Raw genomic sequence first — 531 nt, forward strand, 5'->3', positions numbered from 1 at the left:
CACAGTTTAAAAAGACAATTGTAATTGTTTTTAAGCTGTCCCTCCCCCTGAATTATTTTGGAAACGGATTATTAATCTAAAATATATGCGTGTAACTATGCGCAACACTGACATGCGGGTAAAGATTCGCATACAGCCGGCGCACGTGCAAATGCGTGGCGTGGCCTGGCCACGTTTTCAAGTAGGCGGGAGTTAATGAGGAAGATGGAGACAGAGAGAGGACATCATGCCGCCCGCATTGTTTGGTGAGAGGGAGCTGTGTTTTATTATTAAAATATGATTTTTTTAGAAAAGTTTTAGGGGGAGTGGGTGGGGGGGGGATGGGTGATTCTTTTTACTAGATTTAACTCATGCTTCTCCATGTTTGAATGTGTTTCTTGCAGCATGCTTGTTTGAAACGCATGCGTTGCCATGTGTTTCGCAGCTGAAATCCAATGAAGCATTAAAGATTCTAATTGACCTGTAAAGGACTGTAAATAAGCACAGAACAGAGAGCAGGTGTGTGCTAATTAATTGCTATGATCTCACCAG

This window comes from Pyxicephalus adspersus, chromosome Z (genome assembly GCF_032062135.1).
Source record: "Pyxicephalus adspersus chromosome Z, UCB_Pads_2.0, whole genome shotgun sequence".
In the NCBI taxonomy this organism is placed as follows: Eukaryota; Metazoa; Chordata; class Amphibia; order Anura; family Pyxicephalidae; genus Pyxicephalus; species Pyxicephalus adspersus.